Here is a 25,172-nt window from a genome sequence, read left to right on the forward strand (position 1 = left end):
AGCATGAAAGCCTTAATTCAGAATGAACCAGTGGACCATTTCAAAATATGTCTTTCACTGGGGAGCTGCTTTTTTCCTGATTAAACCTTCCTGCAAGGACAAGCTGAGAGCTAAGTCATATTGTGCTGGCAAAGCAGGAGGCTGCTTTTTTCATTTGAGTAGGCAGGATTCATTTTGGACCTCTGTTGAAGCAACAGAATTGGGTTTAGCTATTCTCTGAAAGCAGTACTTTGTGCTGGTTGGTGCAAGAATGAAAAAGTTGGGCCCCCCCATTTCTGATGGCTGTCTGGGCTCTGTAGAAGAAGAGAGAATCAGTCTCACTGTTCCCCAAACACTACACAACATCTTTGCAGAAGTCACAGGTAGATGGGGTCATCTTCTAATTTGGCAAAAAAGATTGAGCAGTTCAGGGTTGGTTTTGCTTGTTTGGTGGTTTTTGTTTGTTTGTTTGTTTGTTTGGTGGTTTGGTTTGTTATACTAATGTTCTGCCTTTTGATGCAGTGGAAAGTAGTCACCAACGTACGAATATACAGGATAACATTATTATTGTGTACGTCTTAGCCACAGTTCCTTTGAGAAAGAGGTGTTCTCAAAGTCATTGGAGAAGAAATTTGAAATGATGTGTTTCCAGTGAAAGCCTTTTCTCTTGGAGAGTAATTTCAGGCATCAGGCAGCGGGATCATTAGACATATTTCTGAAATCGCATTTTTCTCTGTATTATACTACAGTGGAAACAACATGTTTAAAAAAAAAAAAAAAAAAGAGGAGCTCTGGCACCATAGCAAACAAACTGGAAGCATAAAAATACTGGAAGGTTGTATCCTTTTCTTTTTGAGTTTGCTTACAGGGAGAGGGGCTTTTGTGTATTTTAATGGATCAAAACGGCAGCTACCAATTCCCTTCAGTCCTGTTGATTTAAACCTGGTAGCCAAGGCAAACAATCAGAAGCAGTCAGTGGAAATACTTGTTTTATTTGTTTGTTTTTAATGAGGAGCTTTAATGTTCTTTGATGCATATGAGTATGGTTTGGGGCATGTGTAATTTGTAATTATAGTGCAACTCCTCACAGTTTGGTGTCTTTCTGTTTTCTAGTTTCAGACCTCTGCCTGCAAGTGTTATACTATGTACCTATTTGCAGAAGGATCAGAATGTATGTTAAGACAGGTTTTAGACAGCCCATATAGATGGAAGGATAAACATTCATAAGCAGGCCTAAAAAGGGATGCCAAGCCATCAGCAGCAAAGTCCCCCTGTGTTTGCTTCTGAGGCTGGCAGGTCCCTGTGTCTGAGGAGGCAGATATTCTGGCTCTCCTCTGGAGTCATTTCTGGTACAGAAAGTGTCTGCTGGAGGGGAGACTGAACAACACGGTGTTTAAAAATGTATAAAACCATAATTGTTTGGGAAAGTTAATCATTAACAGACATGAAGTGCTATACCAATGCGGTCCATCTTGCTCACAATTTGCCTTCTGGTAGAGGCTTACAGCAGATACTTTGGAAACTGCAAAGCAGGTGCATGTAGAATAATATTTTCATATCCCTGAGGTCAGATTTTGAACTGCCCTACTTAGATATCCATTTAACCCTACAGAACGAAGTTTAATTTCCTATTCAGTATTCTTTTCTATGCAAATGCCCAGTCCCAACTGGAACAGGTTAGAACCTATATGCAGATTCTGGCATCTAAAGCACCTAGCGGCCAGGAGTTACACAGTCTAATTGTGCACAGTGAAAACATTTATTCAGTGATTTCAGTTTGACCATCTTTTATTTTCATTAACTTTCCTTTTGCTCTTGCTTTATGATGTGTGTGGAATTGTAATGTCAGATCTATCTTCTCTGTCATTTTGTTTTTGAATATGCCCTTTTCACATCCTTCGTTATTTGTCTCTTTTCCAAGATAAACTGTCTAAATCTTGCAGTCTCTCTTTGTGTGAGAGTTTCTCTATGCTTGTATTGTTTTTATTGTCCTTCTTCTGTACAGCTTATAGCATTCCAGAGGAGGCTGAATTAGAATGTATTGCACATCATTTTCTGCTCATTCCTAATGCATCTTAATGTGATAACAGCCTGAACAGAGGCTCTCTCTGAGCTTCCTGATACATAAAACGGGTCCAAACATATAAGGAGTGAAAATAGTTTAAATTCTTTCCTTCCCATTGAACTTCTTTATCCATTGGCCATTCACCCAGCAAGGAAAAATTCCCCCTGATTTCTTCACCACCTTTCCTGAATTGGTTCTGCTATTTGCAACTACTGCTCCCTCACTGCTTATCCCCACTGCCATTCATAAATGTATTAGACATTGGAATGAACCTGAAACCTTGGGGCATTATTCTGATCAATGTATTATGCTTGTCACCAATGATTAGCTCGCAAAACTATGATGCTTTTGGGTCATTATTCCTTTTTATTGTTTGGTCTATTACTGCATTTTATTGACAACTGACAAACAACATTTGTGGTGCTACGCACATATTTTGTTAAATACAGGGAGAAAGCTCCAACACTTTCACAAATAGAACAAAGACTACTTGCTAATCCTTTTGTTGTTAAATCCTTTTTTACTTGGAGCAACATTGTTAGTTTCATCACAACAAAATAAATTGTTTTTACATACTAAAAGGAAGAGTGAAAATTTCACTCAAACATGGCAAACATTCAAATTGAAATCATATTTTATGACTCCATATTATCACTGCTGCTCCCCTTCCCCTATAAATGCTACTGATGGTATTAGATAACTCTAGCTCCAGTGCAAGCTCTGGGCTTAGTTTTTCCTTTAGTCCATTTGGAAGGCTAAGCCCAAATGTGAGCGCAGAGGACCCTGATCATTGCTGTTGGAATCTAGTGAGCTGTAGCTATGTTATGGGTCTCTTAAATCAGCAGACAGTCCTGCAGCCTAACAATGCCACCTGTTTTTAAGATGAATTCTGCTGAATGCTGAATTCCCCTGAAATGGGCACCTATACGGGCCCCTCATTCCCGACAGATGGAAGCTGAGGGCTCCAGCTCTCTAAACACACTAAGGCAAAGACATTGCATACAGACTGTCTTAATGTCTTATCACTGGGAAGGATCTGTGGCTTTCTTTTCTTTTTAAAATTAAATTCCAGTCCTTGGAAGGCAGAAGGAATGGCAGCTGAGGCCTCACTCTCCGTAATGAAGAAAACCCTACAGTTCCTTTCTCAGGAAAAGGACAGTCCTCCTCCCCAACACATCCCTGCATGTCTCCTCATGCAGACACCTGGCAGCCTTCCCATTGCCTTACCTTACTCCAGAAAAATTATGTCATGTTTCCCATTAGACTATCACTTGTATACGCAAGGGGCTTCTGTTGTCCTAAACTCACAGCTGTTTCCAAGAGCAAATCCCCATCAGCCACAGCTGGAAAGGGAGCAGGGAGGCAAAAGGAAATAGCAGACATAAAGTGCTCAGGGGAATATGATATAGGTACCGTTAAGAAAATTGCTATATGAGGAAACATTGTCTCTCTCTAACTTGATGAAAATAAGTCAACCTTTATTCTACTGGAAAGGCAGCAGACTGATGCTACTGGATTATCCTTCCTATAATCAAGAGAAGGGGTGACCTGACAAGGTAAATAAAAAATGTTTTAATTCTCTTGATGGATTGCATAATTACTTGCACAAAGAACAACTAGGCTTGAAAAAAAAAAAAAAAAGATCCTTGGTGAGCGGAGTAAACCTAACAGTCATCTCCTGGTCTTCTGCCTTACTAACAAGGCTGCTCCTGAATCTGAAGATCTGTGGCCAGGTAGGTCTGTGACACTATATTATGGGCTATCAGGACAGAGGTGTCACTGCTAAAGTTTCGTGTACTTTTGTGCCCTTTTGTTTTGTACTGAAATGCAAAGTGCACACAAATAGAATCTGTTGTTAAGAGCCTCCTTCTCTCCTGCAATTTTTTGCAAATAGAGTTGAAGGGGAAGGCATGTGGAAATGTGGTCACTTCACTTAACTGTGCCTTAATGACTGTTTCAAAGATAGCAGTGTCTGAACTCGATATATAATTAGCATAAGATTCCCAGTAACAACTCGTCATTGTTTTCCTCTTTGGAGGTGTAGAGGAGAGGGTTATGTGTCTTTATTTTTCTATCACTCAAAATCCATACTGAGAACTGGAATTAGTAAAAACTAGGTAGAAGGTTGGTATCCTTTAGAAGTCAACAGTTATCACTCTAACCCATTTGAATTAGGCTTTAATATTCAGCCACCTTTCCTCCTCATCAGTCGTGTACCTTTAAAATATTGGTTTCTAATGATATCTTCATGGATTTTGTCTTTTACCTTTTGGGATAGATAACTTGGCACTACAAAGTAGGTATTTTATGCCTGGTAGCTGCTTATTACATTTTCCTTTTTAGGGCCAGTAAGTATTCAACACCTGCTTAGTTTCTTTCTCATTAATAAGATAATGACACATTCTGTTGTGGCTCTCCAACCCCTCAACAAACACTTTTTTGAACTGGATCATCAACTGCTGTGAGCTCATTTCTAAATGAAAATTACTTTCCAGGTGTTGAAATTCATTATCTCACTGCAGTGGAAGCAAACTTTGAGGTAGCTGGATAACATTTAAATGTAAAACCCAACAAGCTGTGGTGTAATTCAACAGTCCCATCCCTGCCACTGGGAGTCGTAAGGATTTAAGTGTAACTAAGCCAGAACCAGGGCAAAAAATAATAATAATAAATGTAAGTAAAAGTAAAATAAAAGGAATGTTGATGCCTGTCTGACCTAAGATAAAAGAAGACAATAAAGATTTTAGTGGTGCCAGATGAATACTGCTTCTTCAGGATGTGTTATTTGAAATCATCTCTGCCAAAAAAAAAAAAAAATAGTACATGGAGGACTACTTCTAGAACATCATTCTGAAGGTCATTCTGATCTTCCAGAATAATGAAAAATTGAAGTGTTTAATCTCAACTATTCTATGTACTTAACAGCAAGTTAGCCTGTCTTTACCACCACTTCTTCGCTTTGTCCATGTGAAATTTGGATGGTTAGGCTTTTGTAAAAGGCCTTTACAAAGGCCTTTCTTTGGTTGTTTTGTTTCTTTGCTTTTGTTTGGTTGCTGTTTTTAAACAGACACGGCCATTTCAGAGATTATTATGACGTGTCCGTACTATCCTTTCTTCTCCTTGGCCAACTATACAAGCAAATACATAAAATGTACGTTGAAAATGTTAATATGGGTTAAAAAATATGTAGGGGCTTAAAAAGTGACCCTATTTCAGATATCCCCAGTTTCTGTCAAGTTCCATGTGAGTTAAAACACAACACCTTTCAGAAACTCTTGTTATGAAACAGGATTAGATCCAAAGAGTTGAAATAATAATAATAATAAAAATTGCGTACAGCCTGGGGGTGTTTATAAGCAGTAAGTAATATTCATGTCAATACCCCCTTAGGTAGGTGAAAATGGAATTGTAAGTGGTGTGATGAGAGTCCTGTATTACTAATAAATCCATGTCCAGGTGCACTTGTCTCTGACTATCTGATGCAATTTATATGCATATTTTTATTTATTAGTTGCTTCAGATACAATTCATCTTTCTCAAAAGTGGAAGAAAATTTTAACAAGTGTTTGCAAGGAGAGAGCAAAGAAGGGTGAATGTTAAAGAAAGTAGAAAGGAAAGGTAACAGTTTTCAGCAAGTGATGTTTTTTGATACTATATACCTGACATCCAAGTTGTGATGTACTGGGTGAGCCACGTGGACATACTGCCATGGCAGTGCTGGGTCTTGGATCGGAATTCTGTATCACTGCTTGCTGCTCCACATTCCTGTTTTAAGAATATTGGAGTTACTGTGCCATTTTAATGACAGAGATGGTATGAAGCTGTGCTGCAATCTCCTCCTCCCCCTTTTTTCCTCCTTTCTCTCTCTCTCATTTTGACTTCACTTGGCAAACTGAATCTGCAGAAGAGGGGACAAGTCAATTCAATGTGTCTGATGAGTGCAGACAGCTCAGCAGTAATACTAGGGCATCTTTACATGCTGCGATTGTGAAGTGTCAGGATCCAGATCAGAAAAATGCTTTTTCTTGACTGACTCGGATGTTCTGTTTCAAAGTATGACATGTGAAACTGCAGCTTCTGTTTCTCAAGTTCTCCAAGGCAAGAGGAAATATGTAAAAACAGAGGATATGTACTAGTGATTTTTGTATTGCTGCACATTTAAGCCCACACAGATGAGTTTTCAGTGATATCTATAGAACTATATTTGTGGACTGGTTTGAATAAATATAGCTCTAGAAAGTCAACACAACTATCAGGATTTTTATCAGCTGAGGATCTGATTAGTAACCCAAGTGATATTAAACTCAGGAACACAGGACAGCTGGGAATATATGTTGAGTTATAGAGGTATATGCATTATTGCAAATATAAGCTCAAGAAGTCATCCTTCTAATGTGTAATGCTATAGACATAAGTATACTTTGCAGATATGTTTTTATTAAGAAAGACCGATGTTTTCTGAGTCTGTCCCAGGGACACTGTTTAAGTGTCTTTCATTAGAGCTTGCTGCAGTATTTCTTTGAAACATGGGCAAAAACACCAAAAAAATCATCAAGCATATAGAGATTTTCCATCTGAATGGGCAAAGTGTGATTACAAGCAGAGCACCTGCAGTAAAAGCATCACATCAACTGAGCTGAGCTGTTGGAACTTCAGCTCCAGCAGAGAGGCTGCTGCAGGAGTCCCCGGACCCAGGCATGGCAGAAGAGGCAGGCTGGTACTGCACACGATGCCTGCTCCCTGTGCCACACGTCCCGTACAGCTGCCTGAGCAGGATTGTAGGCGTTGCACTGTGTGTCTGAATGCTGATGGTCTGAATGCTGATGCTTCCTCAGAGCACCAGGGGCTATCGTTGCTTGTGCTTTGGGTTGCACTGGTAGAGCCTGCCCCTCTCTCCTGTTGTGAAATTTCAAGTCAGGAGAGCAAGGATAAGAGAGCAGTTGACAGCTGTTATTTTAATGTCTTCACTGTAACTCTTATCTACCACCATGATATTCTCATCATGCATTCATCACTTACAGATTTGTAACAGTTTGTAGAAAAGTCTCTGCCATAGGAGAGCATGTGCAGACACGCAAGGGATATGTACCGTACCCAGGAAGCCTGCTGGGAGCAGCAAGTATTCCATATTTTCTGCTTTTCATGGGGGAAAAAAATGCCTCATCCTTACCAGTAGCTGTAAGCCATTATTACTGTGTTACAGCTGTTGGGGAGATAAGATAATTACGAAGGCTTTAACGAAACGCATGCAAAATTAGTTGTAGCTCACAGAAGGAAAGAGAATTCAGGAAACTATTTAGAGTGTTAATTTACAGTCAAGCCTGTCATGACTGTGGCAAAAAAAAAAAAAAAAAAAAAAAAGAAAATACTAATGAAGGGTGAATATGTCAAAAACATGTAAAAAGGAACGGTCAAATCACTTGAACACATTAAATATCCAGGCAACAATTATTCTGGGATGATACAGTCGAATGTTGCACAGCCATAAAACACGTGGACATATGCAATTCAATAGTAAGATAAGATCTGGAAACAAGTTCTTTTGAGATCACCCATCCCCTCAAAATCTCCACAACATATTGATTATAAAGCTTTTACCTTCATTAAATAAATGTAATTTTTAAAGTCTGTCCAGAAGCCTGTCTATGAGGTTGCACAATATGCATATAGGATGCTTGCTTGTGGATATGATACTCTGTACAAGTTGCAAAGCCACACAATGAATGTGCTTCTGAACATTGTCCGAATTTTAGCCCATTAATAGCAATCACACCAGATGTACTCTAACATTAGGAGCACCTACTAACACAAGAATTTGTGTAAAACCTAAGCGGAATCCTCTGCTACTCTCCTAGCTTTTAGTCTGAAAATAGTAGAAGTTCTTGGGTTTGTATTGTTAATATGCAGGATATTTTGATTTCCATTACAAAGGTTAAAATTGTGTAAAGTGGGTACTTTTTTGAACCATCTGAACAACTTTGTTATGAATACATCTTACATGAATGTAAAACAAATACTTCATTGACTAGGAAGGTTGTTTGCCCATTCTTATCCAATGTGAATCTAGTGCCATTTGGGAATTCTCCACTACAATTATCATATTTGGGAACCTTTTGAAACTCAGCACAGAGATGCATTACACATGTTCACTAGGAAAAAATAGTCAAGAAACTCAAATATTTTGCTAAATCTTGGAAGTTTTGCTGAAATAGGATCTTATATGACTGCACAAGAGTACTATTGCAATCAATTAGATGGCCACTGTCTTATGCCACAAAGTATGATCTTTGGATAGTGTAATATTTATACAAACTAATTTACATGATGCAGTTACTTGCTACTCTGTATGACAGAGATACCAGCTTGAGATACTTGATGAACTTTTTGGCCTCAGCTCTTTGCCCTGCCCTCATTGCACAGTTTCAGTACACATTTAAATACCATACCGTATTCTGCAGCCCTTCAAGTTAGCCATTTGTGCAGCAGAAAGAGGGTTCGAAGCTGCAGGGAATAATTTTGCCAGTACATTCAGCTAAGGTTTTTCTATTCATCAGTCATGGGTATCAGGCTATGTCTATAGCTCAGTTAGTAGGTGTGACTACCCATTGAGTTACTTTAAAATGTGAATCCTTAAATAGTTTACCAAAGAATGATTTTTGGCATTATTTGCTTTTCATCCCATAGTGCTGAAATAGAGTAGACTCCAGCTGTTCCTGTGTGCGGTTATGACTTCTCTTACCTGTGCTGCTTTAATGTTGTCAGATACAGTTCTTAAGTTTCTGATTTGTGACTTTTACCAAGCCACACACATTCCTCAACATTTCTAGAACTTAGATTGTCTTCTTGTCAAACATCAAACTGTTGTTTAGAATGTTCAGGTAGCTTGTTGGTAGTATGCAGTTTGGGCAGTTTCCCATTCAGCTGAAAGTCCATTCCCATATAAACTTGCCACCCCTAAAACTGAGGACACTTGCAATGCAAAAGAAATGATTAAATTGAATGTATAAGCTCAGCTTCTCAGTAAAACTTGCTTCCTTTTTTCTGACACACTAGTAAAATATCTATTAATGGGATAGCTTTTAGGCGCATTTGAGAAATTCAGCTTGAATTATGTTAGTATGTAGTACTTGAATATGTAGTATAGATGAGTTAAAATCCATATTGTACAATTAAATCAATAAAAACCAGAAGTTTGTGGAAGGGAGAAGGAGACTGAAGAACAGTGTTGAAATATCCTCTGATCAGTGATTTTGGTGATAACAGTAGGTAATCTCAAACATTTCATATGAATACAGTAATGAAATTAGGAACTGACGATTTTCATTCTGCTCAGCATATACAATCTAAGATTTCTTGCACATTCTCTTGCTCATTCTTTGGTCACAGAAAGACCAAATTCAACTTCGTGTACCTTACTATGTGATAATGTTATCTATTCATAAAATTATTGCTAACCTTCCCCCTACTACTTCCTTACTAAATTGAATAAGAATATGGGAATAACTGTTAGATCTCCTGTGGAAAGTGAGAGAAACGGTACCTGTGGAAATACTGCTTCATAGTGATGAAGAGGAACAGAGACAGAATGGTTTAAGTAAACCATCATGGCATATCACCATCCTGCAGAGCTCCAAAGAAAAATATGTTCATTATGGTTGTTTAATACAAGCCCACTTTTAAGAAACTTACTTTCTGTCTAATGTGCATTACAGTGCTGATAGCAGTCAAGTTCACGTCCGCCTCACGGGTACACAAGTACAGGTATGCAGAGCCTGTTACAGCAAAAAGCAGTTCCTTATCTTTACTTGTGGTTTGTGTATGCATAAGGCAACATATTCTTGAAAATATGTCTAACAACACTACATGCCTCAGGACAGGGAGAAAAAGAAGAGCCTAGTGCTATAATGCATACTAAAATAAATCAAATTATTTATAAAGAAGATTGAGGACAAATTATTTTCTCCAGGTTTTTACCATAAATCATTTTGCTGAAACTACTTTGCTTACATACCTTGAATTTATCTCAGTGATACTGGCACAATTTTTTTGTCTTGCTAGTCAGCTGCTCTGTAGCACTTTCTGAATTTTGTTCTGAAAAGCCATTTTCAAATATTGTTTTTAAAGAGATCATAATCTGACAGAAAGGGAAATAAAGGCAGCTGGCTAGGCTCTTCTTCAAATAACCATGGCCAAGAAAGTCATTAAAGCAAATTAAAAACCAAACATGGTTTCCTCACTTCTTTACTAAATGCCACAGTTATTCATCTCTGAAAATGGACAAACACAGTCTCAGTTGAACTGTCATTATGAAGAGGAATGGACATGTTATAATCTGAATGCTAATCAAATTCTTATTTATCAGTCTCAGCTGTGCTGGTTTGGTAGGCATATGCCAACAAATTTAACAAACATTTCTTCTTCCAAAGAGCAAAGTCTATGTTTACTTGGCTTCTCCATAAGTAATTTTTAATACAAGCTATTAATGAAAGATAAAATGTAATAAAATAAAATAATTGGGCTTGCTGAGGGCACAGTTCGTTACACAGTATTAACAGAATGCCTGTGTTATATCTGAACAGAAGAGATTTGATGGTAAAACCAGCCTGTGGTAGTGAGGATTGCAGTTGTTTGACATCTGCCTTAGGTGCCTGATGGTGGGAAAAGAATGATGATGATCACAAGGATGAGGAACGTGAAAGTTTAGTAAATGGATAAAATATGGCATTATATGGCATAAAAAGGCCTTGGAATCAAATGTTCTAGTGATTTATATTCTGTCATGTCACTACAAATACCAGCTGAAGTTGTGAGGCCACTGGCTAATTATTTGATGCTATGTCTAGTAGTCTGTCTTGAAGTTCCCTAGTCTGTCCGCAGGTTCCCATGTCTGTCTTGTTTTCCAGTGAAGTTCCTGTAAAGCACTGTCTTTAGTTTTTGCTGTACTTTATTTAAATTTGTTACCTCATGGGAGATGACTTGGACTATCATCAGATTAGAAGTAGTCATGATGTGCCCTTTGAAAGTGCTACGTGTCTTGCAACACGTAAGATGCCCCCCCCTGAGATAGGGGGAGAGGGAAAGGGGGTTGGCTTTAGCTTTGTGACATGATAGTGCTGGCTATTTCCTAGTCCTACTGCCATGGTATAGGTGGATTGCTTATGCTGGTAAAAAATTAAAGCTCTAATGATGGCTTGTCAAAGCAGAGCATGAACCTCAGCTGTGGGAATCCCAACTCTTTCCCCACCTCTGCTGCTGTACTGCAGCTAGACTGGGGCAGTCCAAGGTCTGGGCTGTGGCTTTCTCCTGTATGCATTTACATGGCATTAAACACCCAGACCTTGGGAACAGGAGGTGCTATATGTACAGCACAACAAATAATAAAAATGCTTAATATGCACTATTCTGTGTCCTTTGACGATAATCCATGTTTCTGAGTCAATGCACCAAACAACCATAGGTCGCTCATACCAGTGTACAGCTGGAGCCCTGCTGCCTGTATTTTTCAGGTGCAGACATTTTGGTGCAGCAAGGAGGCCTGCAGAAGGTCATAGAGCAGACTAATAGGAATATCAAGAATATATTGATGATGTGCCAACTGTATAGCAAAACCGTACCTGCATGATGACAGTTCTGCATCTCCTCTGCACCTTGCTCACAGTCCCTCAGAAAATACCGTCATTGTTCAGAGTTTAACTTCTTAACTAATGTTAGTACTGGATACTTTTAAAATCCCCATAATCTCCCTAATATGTTGACTTTATTTTTTTAAACTCATTTGCTTTTAGCAAACATGTTAAACATTTTTTTCTAATGACCAGTCTACTATTTCAGATCTCACTGAGGTTAGGATGCCACTTTATTCTTGGCTTTCAAGAAATAACCTCATCCTAAAACATTTCCAGATTTGAAAGCATGAATTTCAGGTTGTGATTTCTGGATATGGCATGTGTATAAGCAACATTAATAACTATGCAGCAGTGCTTATCTTACTGGGCTAGCTCCAGGGATTTTATGGGTCACAAATACTGTATTTGTGAGAAAAAAGGAGAAAAGCAAGCATTGATTTTGTGCCATAGTTGATGTTTGCCTTGCTTTTGGAGCTTTATCCTAACCCAAGTAGGATGAGGGATGGAATTTATCGCCTTTGGTTCCAGTAGGAATTAATGTTTTAAAGTTTACAAGTTCAGTTTTTTATGCGATATCCCCATTGACTTACATGGTGGAGATCAGAATGATTTACAATCACTGTTGGACTTGAGAATGATTCCCAGAAGTCAAAGCCCAGTAGTACTTCAATAAGCCACTATAATAAGGTATTTTATTATTATGGCTTTAAATGTTCTGCAGTGTACAGTAATTCAGATATAAAATAATTAAAGGCAATTAAAGACCATTACAGTAAAGATTACTTTGTGCTAATGACAGACTGTTTGACTTGAGGAGGAATACCTTCTGAAGTCTTTCAGGGAACATCATACCTAGTCAAGGTGGGAGGAGGAGCACATCTCTGAGATTTAAGTGGGAAGAAGCCATAAAGATGAAGACTTTTTCCTTCATCGCATTCTGCTTTCATTTAACTGTGATACCTCCTCCTCAAATTGCAGTATCTTCTGTAATTATTAAAAAAATTGATTCCTTATAAATAAGGATGTTCATAATGTAGAACTTTCTTCAGGAAAGTGCATTCCTCAACACTTGGAATGAAAGATAATGTTTTGTGTTTTGCTTCTGGTTTTCAGAGACATCGTTTTATTAACTGTATTAAGATCAATAATGATAATTTTACAACTCTGTCAGCAAAACTTTTTGATAAAACAGGTCTTCTATTCACTTTTATATGTGATACAGCAACCCTTAATAGGCATTTAGGAGAGAAAGCACTCAGTATATATTGCTTGAAAAATTTAGTACATACCACAGATATTCCAAGTCTTGAATGCTTGGGATTACTGTAGCCACTCCTAATTTTTATTACTTTTTTTGAAAAACTACATCATACAAGTGATGTGAAATATGCCTTTGTGTAGAAGAACATGAACTACTGCAGAATTCTGACCCGTACTACTGCTCTCTCCAAATGTAGACTAGGACATGATAGCTGATTAGACATGTGAAGCATGGTATAAATTCAGTAAACTACTACTTTAATGTATAGACAGCTCACCTATAAGGCTCACCTATCTAGTTACAGCAGTACTCTGTCCTAGTATATCTAATGAAATGACTTACCTCCTGTTTCTTCCCTATGAGCACAAAAAATTATAGTTTGTGCCCACTACGTGAAATAGGAAGTCCAATTCAAATTATCATCAGTCCACTTCAAATTATCATCACATTGGTTTCTACACTGATAGTAACTCCTTGTCTCTTCTTACATTGCATAGAAAAGCATGTAGAAGAAGCACGAACGAATGTGAAAGGGGTACAAAAAGTTTTACGTTCAGCTGTATATCTGAGATATCCTGTGGCAGGCTGCTGCTGCAGCTCTGTCTCTGACAGCAGATTACGCTGCAAGAATCCACTGTTCAAGTTCTCCAAAGAAGTGTTTTTATCTTTTACAGAAAAATGTGAAATGAATGGGTCTTGCAAACATTCAGCAGGAGAGCTGTATGAACGTTAATGCATCCAACTGCTTTAATATATCACCACTGAATAGAATTCAGTTTTACCAATGTGAATGCAAATCACATTGCAGGAACCTCACCGTACAGTGCTGCTGGAGAAAATAGGACTTCTAAAACATCAACGTGGGAAACTATGTCCAAAAAAATGTTGGTCCATGAAGAATGCAAATGTTAACGCAGTTCTTATGTGAGGCATAAAGACAAGCATTTCATTGAAATATTACCCCTTATGTGAAAACAGCAGGTTTGCCTGAGATTTTTTTGTAGCAGCCTTAAAACGAAGTGATTGCTTCTCCTCTGAGATGAAGTTTTTCAAACCCAAATGGTAATAGCTAATCCCTGCAAGGGGGGAATAATTGCAAATTTTAACAACGCTTGTATAGAGGACCTGTGTATGATGAAGCCTCTCTGGAATCTTTTTGCAACCTCAAAAGAAAGAACTGTAATTTCCAACACTTTGTGTAGTATTAATGGCTGAATCTGACAGAATAAAATCCTTTCTGTATCTGTATTGTGTAAGCTGCAAGGCCATGACAGAGAGCAGCAAATTCATAAACTTCCAGAAACCATTATTTAGAGTTTAGAGGTGTGAAGCCTCCACTGCAAGAAATGGTAGCAAAGTTTGAAACATAAATAAGAAAACTGCATGCATAAAATTTGTGAAGCAATAGAGAATATTTGCAAGACTTCTTAGTGATGCTCCATTTATCTAGTTTGGGGCACTACTGCAGAAGGTGTATTTGCTAGTCCTGTACATATTTATATCTATTTGGAACTCAACATTATTTCCTGGAAGGGAACAATGTAGCCACTGTTTAAGGGTCTAAACATAATAAAACATACACAGATGGGAAAAAAAATCAGTCTTTCTAGTTTTGTAGATGAAAGAAAGTGAAGTATTATCTTATTGAGTTAAAAAGCAATACATGTAAACCATTTAAATTGCCACTATGTCAGCCACAAAAACTCTGTCCTTAGATCATAGTACCGTTATCCAATTCCTATAGTAATTCTTCAGGCAATCACTATTCGCAGTAAATCTTTCCCTTGTTTTGCAAAGAGTCATGAATCCAGAAGCGGATTTTTTTCCTTTGGATGATGAAATGGGGATCAGAAGGAAATGCTTGATTCAGTGTCATTCCTAGCAAGAGCAGGCATGCTTACCACTACTATCGCAGTTAAGAGCAGGCTGCAGTAGCTGAAGGAATCTCTTTATATCTGGTAAATTTTATATCTTCAGTTAGATTTCAACTTCGTTATTCTTGTTTATATGCAAAACAAATAATTATTTTCTTTATCCTTTATTGATTTAAAAGTAAAATTGATTCAAATTTATATTTGAATATAAACCAAAAATTCTGCTACTGTATTTATTTGGTTAATTTGATACCCATTTTGTATTAACATCTTTTGACACTAGGCTGCCTTACAGTGTTAAAAGCAAGGCTAAATAAGCTTTGAAATGCCTATTCTTAAATCGATAACTGCAGGGTCTCTAGTGAAGCTCTCCAAGTTCTTCTGGTTTGCACTTGATTTGCTTTAATAAGGGTTATGGGGAAAGAAAAACTATTGAAACTCCATTTTAAAATGCCTGGCAACAGACAGGTGGAAAAGACTTAGAATTACTATTTTTCATTACTGAGGGCCCCTTAGGACTACACTGGAAAGAATCCTGTCTGCCCCAGATAAGAGTCTCCCAGCAGTTTAATGTGCCAATCAGTTGCGCTCAGCAGCCCAGAATCATCATATTGCAGCTATTGAATAGTTCCAGACCATATGCTCAGAAGGATGGGGAATGTGATATGTGTCACACTGCCAAAGAATGATGATGAAGAGCATTAATATGCTGATGAAGAGGGGGAAAAAAAAAAAAAGTGAGAGAAATCTTGAAGAAGCAAACCCACCTGTGTTACAGAGCCTGACAGTTATGCTGTACTAACTCTTCCATTTCATATATAATTATAAGTTTCAGTTACCATAAGGCCTATATCACAGTGAATTACTTGGTCTCTTCCTCTCTACTCCTCTGCTAATACGTTTCCTATTTTGAATTTTAAGTGAGAAAATAGTTCAATCAGAGTCCAAATTGCTACCAAGCATTTTATCTAGCTGGTAGCCTGGAAACTGTTTGGGTGCATTTGGGGTCTAATTACGTTGCAACAAAACCTCAGTTTTGAACCAAGTACTGCTCCATTCATATTAAATTACACCCTAGTCGCTTGAAGGAGGAATGCTAATAAAGGATACGAGAATGGGAAAACAATAAAAAAGTGAGTTTTCATATACATTTTGTCTTTCGTTTTTTCCTTTCTAAAACAAATACAGTGGTTTTAATGTGTAACTGCAATATGGTAGCAGATGCATTAATGAAAAGTAGTTCACAGGGAACTGATCTTCTAGCCAGCTTTTTTTGGTGCCTCACCCAGAGATTTTATTGCCCAAGACTGTAGAGCACATTAAGTGTTGGCATAAGCAGCTGAAATTGCACTGACTTCTGTATTTACTGCGGACAATTTTCATGTCCCTCCAACTGTTTCTAAGTTATCAGCTGTATACTGGGGGAGCAGAAACAGAATATGGGAAGAATTTCTGATCCATTGTGTAAGACAAGAAAACAGACCTCTAAAACTGACCACAGAAATGAGCTCCTTTCATTTGGTAAAGGCAACATACCCTTTTAGGATGCAGGGAATAGTGAGCAGCCTAAAGAACAAATGTTAGTCTAAGCTAGCCCTACGAATATTTTAAAGTATATCTATGTATTTAACAATCTTCTCTGATATCTTTCTGGCCTAATTTTCCACAGCGTAGACATAAATATTCTATATTTGCCAGGATTGTGATGCATAACAGATTGTACGATGTGCTTTTGTAGAGACTACTGAAATCATATTCACAGCCTTTAAGAACTGAGTTGTCTGCAGTCTGAATAGAGATCTTCGTTTGGGAAGATGCTCTCATTTTCCTTTGTCCTTATAACAAAAGTCACTGATTAAGAATGCATTCAACTGTTTTGAGATAAATTATGGGATTTTTCACATTTTTCTTATTAATATTATCCCTTTGGCTTTCTGATTACTCATGAATTTTCTTTAGTATTTTTCTGTATTCCAAAATACAATTTAATGTTACGGGTTTTGTTTCGATCCATGTAAAGTCAAGTTTTAGTCTAGTGAAACTCAATGAAAATGGCTCTGGTTGTATGAAGGAGAGTACAGATTGTTATTTTTCAAATATAAAATCTTACCATGAGGCAGTTTCTTTCAAAGTAGTTCCTCTCTTTGATTTATGATCATTATGATTTGGTTGTTATTCAGTCAAGAGGTGTCCAAATGCTCATTTTGGATCAAAAATGAAACAAAAGCCTGTAAAAGAACACGCTTCGCATGCTTTGGTTTTGTTTTCTTCTTCCTCTTCTGAACTGTTCTTGTAGCATTTAAGAGAGATGGTCTAGTTGTGTGTGGTCATTCTGTTCCTAAAGATTTACAATACTATGATTAGACTAAGATAACTTTAGTGATCGACTAACTATGGTGGCTTTATTTTTATGGGTTACTACCAGAGTAATGCTTCTGTATTATACTGACAGAAGAGAGGCACTATGACTTTCTGTAGTATGTATGTACTGCATATCCCAGAGAATATGTTGCTTGCCATCAGTATAGCTGAGGAAATATTTTGGCTCTTCCAATTCAGATTTTCTTTTTGCCCTCTAATATTAATTTACAAGAATATCTTTCTAATATGAATGGGCTGAAAGTGTCATAAATAATTATAAGTGTGATTGATACAGAAATTAAGCAATACGGTCTTCTACTTCAGACAGTTTAGAAGAAAACTTGGAAAAATAGGTTTTTCTGTCTTTAACTTATTCAGCAATGTTTAATTCTCCACTCAAATAAATTCTTTGTTTTCATCTTTGACCACACTTCAAAAATAAATCTAACTCTTGCATTTTCTCTGCTACATCAGCAAATTTCAAACCAGTGCACAACGTAACTTGCTGATTGCTAAATAACTGTGTGTCTTCTCTAGATCCAGCTGAAGGAGTCACCCATCTCTGTTGAATTGCACTTTCCGGTGTTTCATTGTCTCATCAGGTACTGCTCAGAAATGCAAGATATCTAGTTTGAAAAAGCAGGCAGTTTCACCAGTAGGTATATGTGTTCGTTTTTCTTAACGCAGCTGATTCCGTATATTATTGTCTGCTAGCTGAATTTTTGGGGTGTAACTCACAGTAGCTATTCAGCATGCTGGTGAACCTCCCCTCCTGTGTCATTTTGAGGTTGCAATCTTTGTGCTCACTTGCACCGAATGAGGTTGGTTTCTTTTTGGCAGACAGAACAGTGATTTCATATCCAAATGTCCAGACTGCAATCTGCATGGCTTAACACATGGACCATGCAAGCAGTTGTAAATGTCCTTACCTTCCTTGACACTTTGCATTGCAACCAGGCAAAAGCTTGTCTTTAGCCAGAACAAATGGTGCAAGCATTGCGTTTGCTGTAATCAAATAGAGTAGGAAGTAATCCTAAAGAGTAGGAAGTTGGCTAATAGCTGGAAATTGTGCAGGTATTTTTTGTGCAGACACCTTTTTCTTGAACAGTGATTAAAAGCACTAAATTCCAGCTCTGATCAGTACAAAAAATCATCCTGCTGTTGCTGGGCCTGAGAAGGATTCTCATCAGATTTGGTTTCAATCTGTAGTGAGGCATGTTTACACAAAAAATTTTTAAATGTTTCTCTTTTTTTTGATAAAAAAACATTTTTTTTAATCTTTTTGATTAAAAAAATGCTTATCTCCTAAACTACATTATTTACAGCTGAAAGAAAAGTTTTCTGTTCATTTGAAAACACCTGAAGAACATTTGTTTAAACAAGCCACTTACTCTTTGATTCAAAAAGGCATTTTCTATTTAACAAAACTATCACTGTAATACTACAGTTTTTAATTCCTTTTTCACTATAATCTCAAGTCTAATCGGAACTTCCTATGTGACTGATTCCTTTATTAGGAATGCGTCTTTCTCTTAAAAATGCTGAACTGTAATTTTTAAGTTTGGTGCACACTTGCTCAATAGCCAGCTGCATAACTGAGCACCAAATAACAGCTGGAGAGCTGGGATTCAGGTACCTGAACCACTCACAGCCATGTGTGGGGTTTCCCTTGGGGGCTGCATCCATACTTCTCTATTCCTCTCAGCTAGAGCTATCACCGTATTCTGGGGCTGAGAGTAGCAGAAGGATCTTCATTCTGTCTGCATTACCAGGAAAGTTTATTTCATTCACCTTTTGCACTGCACAGCTGCGCAGAAATAGCAGACATTAGGTTGCAGGTGTAAAGCATGAAAATGGCAATTCAAGGGAGCTGCAGTGCTCTAATTAAACCTTTCAGACCTTGATGGTTCTTCTGTTTTGGTTTGAAACCAATATTTTTGTCCTTTTCTAAAAAATGAAAAATTCTGCCTTGCTTGTCTCCTCAGCTCCCGTGTATTCTTGCCACCTGTATTTCATTGCATTTGTCCATCTTCCTTCCCATCTTCTCTCACTGTTGACTTTGCTTGGAATATGGCCTGGCAAAAGACCAGCTGCGTCTTTCCGCCAGTTTCTTCTTCACCGCTATTCCACAGGAGTCAGACATAAGTGTGATTGTAAGTGCAAATGTTGATACATTTTCTTCATTTTGAGATTGGACCATCTCATTTGGCACATTTTGAAGCTTGTTGCTGGCTCATATGATAAACTTTTTGTAGGATGATTGAGGCTTGTGTTAGAAAAGGAGTGGCAGATGGGGTAATTCCTCTATTTGTTTAATATTGAAATAACATGACTCTTTTCTTTTTCGTCCTACATGGAGACAGGAGGGATTATGACTACCATTGTTTACAGAGCATTAATGCTCAGTGATACGGCGTCCTTAAGCATCCTGATTTGGCAACAAGAGCTGTCACAGCAGCGGTTTAACTCACATACTTAACAGGCACGGAACCGTCCATTTGGCTGCAGAGGTACACAACTGTGGTGTTTTAGGAAAAACACCCCCTTGCCTCTCAGTAATTTTGTGCTTCAAATTTCAAATTCAAATTCAGGGATCAGCACCCCTGGTGCAGATAGCTTTCAGCTATTTTTTCAGCTAGTTGACCAAATGTGAGATAGGCAGGCAGGTGCTTGAAATGTTTGGCAAAGTGGATAATTGAGTGGGCCTCTTTAGGCTCTGTGAAACAGCTGCCTTAAATGTTAAGCTATTTTGTAGGATAGCCTGGGTGTGCAGACAGAAGGGGAGAGGGAGGACATGAGCAAAGGTGAATTTGGGAGTGTAAAGCAGCGGTTGGTTTTGTTGTTGTTGTTTTTTCCACTAGTCCCCTATAATTTAATTATATAATACAGAGGGCGTGCTGTATTTTGTTGTGTACCTTCTTTTTTTTTTGCTCTGCACATCACTACTTTATCTGAGCACCTGGTAACAGTGCATTAAGCAAAGTGACTATCAGGCAGAACTTTGTTTTGTCCTCCTTTCTCTAAGAGGTATAATGACTACAGCAGAATTGATTGGTTTCTAGATGACATTGTCTCTCCATGTTCGTTATGGAAGTCAGTATGAGAGGATGTGCTGTGTTCTTGGAACAAAAGATAATCAGTTCTGTTTCCCTAGGCCAAGATTGAATTCTTCAGTCCTGGAGCACCCCAGGAGTACTTTGTCTCCTGCATAGAGATGTTCAACTCTATAGGGAATCCTGGTGTGTAAGCAGAGCAAGTCTGTCACTAGTCTTCATTCTGTTCGTTATCAGATGCCCTGAGCCCAGCTACAGGTACTGCTGCTGGGCCTGAGACTCAAGGTTAGCTGGATATTCTGTGAGAAACCAGTTTAGATGGAAAAGTTGTGTATGTTTCTCTCAGTTGGTGTTAGTTAGGTATTATGGACCAGCTGAAGTTTAAAAACTGATAACAGAAGTTTTGACCAGTTCACCAACTGGTGATATGCAGTGCTACATTGCGTATTTCCTAATTTGGTCTCTGCTTAGCTGTGCCACTTGATGTGCCTATTCTTCTCTGCTTACAATCAGAAATGGAGCTCTCTGTTATATGTGCGTTCACCATTGTAATAGCAGGCCTGTATGTAGGCACATGTAAATAGAAAACAGTACATTGGATTTCTGTTTGTTTTCATGATTTTAATTTTTTTCTACAGAATCTGACCTATAATAATATTTTTTTTGTTTTTTTTAAACACGAGCAGTGATGATAAAAAAAAACAACTACGATTGCCTTGTTTTATATAAATATATGTAGAAACTGATGTCTGTTGCATAGGGGTTTAATCAGACTAATTCAGTTCAAGCTCTAGCTGAAAGGGCAACCTTTAAATAGCATAGTCAGGTTCTACCTTTTTTTATGAGAGGAAATATAAAAATATTTCATTGCAATTCAAAAATTATAAGTCAAAACATTATCTGTTTTCAAATTATGAAGTATGTAGTTATGTGTTTTTTGCATTTTTGCAAAGGTGCTTTATACAGATCACATAAATACCATGCAATGATAAAATATTTCAATGATAAACATTAATAGTTTAGTAAACTCAGCCAGATGTAGACCACCTTTAAGGTATGCTACACTTCTGTGAAGTCCAGGACAGCTCTAGCATGAGAGTTGTAAGAAATATAAAAACACATATATAACTATCGAATGCATAGTTCACATTGTAAAAAACTAAGGGATGTTTTTGAATCCTGTTGCTCAGGGATTTCTGAATGTAATTCCCTTCTTTCTCATTGAGATTAAAAATATACTATTCTGTGTAGATTACTATAATTAAACTGTATTAGATGTGACATAGACCTATTTTACAGATATGCTTAATTTTATCTGGAAATTAAATGGTGACATTTATTAATGTTTTGTGTCCAGAAGCTAATAAATCCAGATTGCTGAGCTTGGTTGAGGCTTTAGCAGCTTGGTAACTGTCCATTCTATGTCCTGGGTTTTGTAAATTCTCTTTCTGAATTATCTTAGTATTAGAAGAGAGGAGATAAAGGCCAAATCTTGAAAAGCTGTAGAGAATTGAGATAAAATTCAGTAAAAGTGACTGAACTACTATATTTCAGATGCTCCACTACCAAGAGAAATGCTCTTTATTTCTGGATAACCCTGGCATTTTTGTTACAAACACTTTCCTTTTCGGAGAAGGCTAAGTATATCACTTTTTATTTGTATTTTTTCCAGGCCACTTAAATGTGGGCAGCACAATTAGTAAGGATTGCTAAATCACAAAATTTGCTAAACCACAAAACCTGTGGCTCACTTTAATATCCAGCAGCTAATTGCTGAGGGCTCTGCATAAGTTTGCAAGTAAGGTAGCACAGGTGAGGTGGAGCTGTTGGGTGAAGCAGCTGGTACTGGCAAGTCACCATCCCCATATGAGTGGTGCAGGGATTTTCCTTCAGCTTGGTTCTTGGCTGGCTGTGCAGGCTGAGTGCCCGTTGAGGGCTGCAGCACATCGGATGCTCTCCTGGCATGGTTTCATCTGAGAATAGTACAGCTCTCATGCCCTTAGGACTGCTCCTCGGGATGAACTGTAGTGTGTAAGTGGAGGTGATTGGGAGATCCGAAATGCTGATGTGTGTAAGAAAACTATTTGAGTTGTTTGATCCTACACCAGCTGGAAGGCTTTCATGCTCTTAAAAGAGCAAGTCTGAATCACTTTCTCTTCAGTGATGTTTTGTATGGACAGAGAAAACTAATTTTTTACAGGGTTGAGGCCTTGGACCCAAGGTCTTACCAACCAAGCTTTCTGGTTCATCCTACTGAATTCTGAAGTCTACCCAAACCAGGAAGATAGGTACTGTCAGAGTATTTCTGTGATGGCTTTGTTCTTAAGAATAATGATTGAATTAGAGATGTAGAACAACTGGAAAAAAACAAAGGAGAATGAGACTGGGAGAGTTGATTCAGTGTCAGAAGTGTGCAAATATGGTGGAGGAGGAGAACTGTACTGTGTTCTTACTGTCTTGGTTGTGTTTAAAATTGTTCAGTAGAGAAATGTGCTATTTGCTGGTATATACTAGCTTTCTTCATCTGTCTTACTTTTTCCAAGAGAGTGTAATCTGAATGATTTGGTTTATTTAAGCTAATAACTGATGCATTTTTAAATTTGAAGTTTAAGTTACTGCTAATCCAGAAACCAAAACCTTGCAGCGACCTGCCTGATTCTGAGTGAATCAAAACATTCAGTAAAAACAAATCAAGATGCCACTTTCAAGAGCTGTATTGCTATTATAATTTGTTAGAGGAGTTTTGTATATGGAAATCAAACTTTCACCTGCCATCTGGTGGAAATAAACTGAAAAGCTGTAATGTGTGTCTCCTAACTAAGGTTTGCACCTGTTGACAGCTTGCTGGCAGTATAGGGACTTGCAGTGCTGGTTGTATATCGAGAGCAATAAGGTTATATTGCTCACTTCCTTACTGTGTATGACAAACGAACTTTTTGGGTCCTTTTTTGCTTCAGTTTCAGTACAGTAAAAGAGCTTGGCACCCTATGTTTACGCATGTTTGACTACAAAGTGGTAATGCAAGATGATCAGTAGAATCAGGATTAAAACATAATAAAAAGTTGATATCAAAATATCTGAGTAGGAGAAGACTTTGGCTCATAGAAGTTTGGTGCTATTTATTTTGTGTGGAGGGAACTAAAACATTTCAATTTTCTGTGCTGCAAACAGCCTTAATACACTTATGCTTTTACTATATGCAGAAGTAGTTACCAAAGTGACTGTAAACAGCAACAACAAAAATCCCTTGTCTTTTAATTTATGGCTTCTCCATATTCTTTTGTTTCCTTATGCATCCTTCTCGTTTCCTGATATTTGTGCATATGTATTTTAGTCTTTTTCTGCAAGATGTTAACAGGTTTCTCTCTTGCAGTTCACCGAAATTTAATCATGAAATATTTACAGGTCTATTCAGGAGGATTTTAAATAAGATAGTCTGTCTTGATGCTAAAGCAATGCAAGTGGTCAGGTCATACAGCTAGTGATTTAAAAAAGTAAAAAAGTATTTCTCATGAAATGTTTATTTTGTTAACTAACCCTTAGTTTATGTAGTTGTGTTCTTTAAATCTATAGTCACATTCAGGGATTGCTGAAACCTGCAGTATGTAGTAGGTACTCTAATAATAAAACTCCTTCATTTTTCTCCTGGCTTCATTTTCTTTGAGGATGCCGTTTTCTCATAAACTGTTGCGTTCTACAAGTGTGAAGCTCTTTGTTATACAGAAAATAATGACATGGTAATAGTGTGGTTTTGTTTTCAGCGAAAGCATTTAAGCATGAATTAGTAAGCATTAATTCATTGATATGGCAATAACTAAGGAATTTATCTGAGGAGTTGGGGGCGGTCAGAGCAGCAATATTGGTACTGGTTTTTAATTTAATTTTTTTTTTTTAAGAAAATACTTTCTAGTGGCTTACAGGCAAGATGTTACAGTGAAGTTGTGTGGCAATATGTGTAAATTAGGAAACTAGGATGTGTAACTACAACGGTACAGAATTATAAGAAACAAATCCAGCTGTCTTCTTTAGCTCCTATATAAGGGAAAAACCCTTAGGTATAAATATTCTTGCAAACCTTTTTTGCAGAAATATAGGGCTTCTGATCAGAGTGAGATACTTAGGTGAACTTCAGCTGTAGAGAAATTCCAGATGTCAAAATGAGGTGTTCTTATGAATTTGATCCTTACTTATTATCAATTATGATAACTGTTATTTCTGGGGAAAAAACAATCAAATAAAAAAACAAATGGGGGAATTGGAAGACGGAGGAGAAGATGAGTGGTTGGTACATTCTTCACTTGCATAGAAGGCAAAAGTGCTCATTCACCATAACTACCCTCCAAATTCACTTGCAGCTTAAAGGAGTTCTGTAACACTGGTCTCTTAGTTGTATTGCAATTAGTTGCCTCTTAGTTGTATTGCAATTGGCTCTTGTAACTTTTTGGTATTGTCCACAACAGTGTCGTGCTAAGTCTTAGTGTTTCAGAGGTTAATGCAATTTTGCGCCTAATTTTATATTTTCAAGGTCAGCCTTAAGTTTGTCAGTTTGGTAAACAATTCCATTCTACCACCAACCTTACAACTTAAGAATGTAGCTTTGCCTGTATTATTACTATTCTTCAATACAAATAAAATTCAAAGGCTGCTATAAAAAATTTTAATCACATTTTTTTATAAATAAAAATTAATAGTGAAAATACATGAAAATAAAAAACACATCACAAGTAAATGTCATACAAGTATACATTATTTCACAAAGCGAGACAAGATAACTTGCAATAAATATTTGCTTGTCATAAATTCTTAATGATTTTTATATCAATGCATTGTTCCCAACTGATCTTCAAAATCTTTGTTAATTTTTAGTTAAGCTGTGTATATAATTTAAATGACGTTTCAGTGTATTTAATCAAAACTAATAGATATTTTAAAAGGTGGCAAAAATAAAATATG

At 37.4% G+C, this 25,172-nt stretch overlaps 1 protein-coding gene across 2 annotated transcripts in view; it reads left to right on the plus strand.

Annotated features, from left to right (window-relative positions):
- The first annotated feature begins 19,926 nt into the window (after positions 1 to 19,926).
- TENM1 (teneurin transmembrane protein 1) overlaps positions 19,927 to 25,172 on the plus strand; it is a 615,716-nt gene continuing 610,470 nt past the window's right edge. The window contains exons 1-2 of one of the 2 annotated variants that reach the window (XM_040572077.1): positions 19,927 to 19,970; positions 20,321 to 20,477. The gene's annotated coding sequence lies outside the window, so the exon portion shown is untranslated. Of the gene's footprint in view, positions 19,971 to 20,320; positions 20,478 to 22,014; positions 22,251 to 25,172 lie in introns of those variants that run through there. The other variant, XM_040572078.1, reaches the window with a different exon arrangement.

Source organism: Cygnus olor, chromosome 13, assembly GCF_009769625.2.
Source record: "Cygnus olor isolate bCygOlo1 chromosome 13, bCygOlo1.pri.v2, whole genome shotgun sequence".
In the NCBI taxonomy this organism is placed as follows: Eukaryota; Metazoa; Chordata; class Aves; order Anseriformes; family Anatidae; genus Cygnus; species Cygnus olor.